Genomic DNA, 894 nt, shown 5'->3' with positions numbered 1-894 from the left:
CCAGTGCCCTCTCAATTCACAGATCTCTACCAAAGTGCTAACAAGTCACCATCCTCTCATAATCCTACTTTCATCTTGTTTTTAAACATAAAGATAAGAAACTATCATATGCCTTTTCACTCCACAATCCGACTATAGTGTGTCTGTAATAGAGCATTCCTGGGATTTTTCTAATCCAACAAACATTACCTAAAAAGGAAAGGACTCTGTTCTGGTATTTGTTCCTAAAAAACTTATTATATGATCACTGCATTCTTTTGTAAGGATTCACAAAGTGATTGTTTATTAACCCATTTGAGAACTTGACCAAGGATGATGTCATGCTCATACATCAATTCTAGTAACAAACTATAGAAATGATCCCTGAAAGTATAGTCTTACATCAATTCTATAGTTCAGAATTATCCTGCTTTTTGGTATTTACAAGGTTTCAGACTTGGAAACTAGGTTGTCAATGGTTACCCAGTGAAAAACAATCCCACTGGTAAATAATAATTCATTTTTTGCATGAATTTTCACTCTGTTGTAATATGATGATTAAGCTTAGTCAAAAAAGACATTTACACATTAACAGAATGCCTGTTCACTAAAGTGTTCAAGAAAATGCTGGACAATTCCATGTCAGAGTTAAATGATGCTTTGTTCCTGTCACCAAAGTATTCTACACCTTTACAGTATAATGGTACATCCACCACACAAATGAATCCATTATTTGAACAAATGGAGGGGAAAAGTTTTTATCTGATTACTTTGTACTAAATACTGAACTGAAAACTGAGGGGACAAAGAAAAGTATGGCAAAATCTGACCCTAGAGAGTCTGCATTCTTCTTACTATCACCAAAACTCACTTTAGTAAATTTTAAGAACATTAAATAAAAACATTTCCTAAAAC

The 894-nt window shown here is 33.3% G+C and overlaps 1 pseudogene; it reads right to left on the bottom strand.

Moving 5' to 3' along the window:
- Positions 1-289: 289 nt before the first annotated feature.
- Positions 290-379, bottom strand: LOC132016946 (small nucleolar RNA U3; annotated as a pseudogene).
- Positions 380-894: the final 515 nt, after the last annotated feature.

This window comes from Mustela nigripes, chromosome 4 (assembly GCF_022355385.1).
Source record: "Mustela nigripes isolate SB6536 chromosome 4, MUSNIG.SB6536, whole genome shotgun sequence".
NCBI classification, from domain to species: domain Eukaryota; kingdom Metazoa; phylum Chordata; class Mammalia; order Carnivora; family Mustelidae; genus Mustela; species Mustela nigripes.
This window is presented reverse-complemented; position numbering and strand designations above follow the sequence as displayed.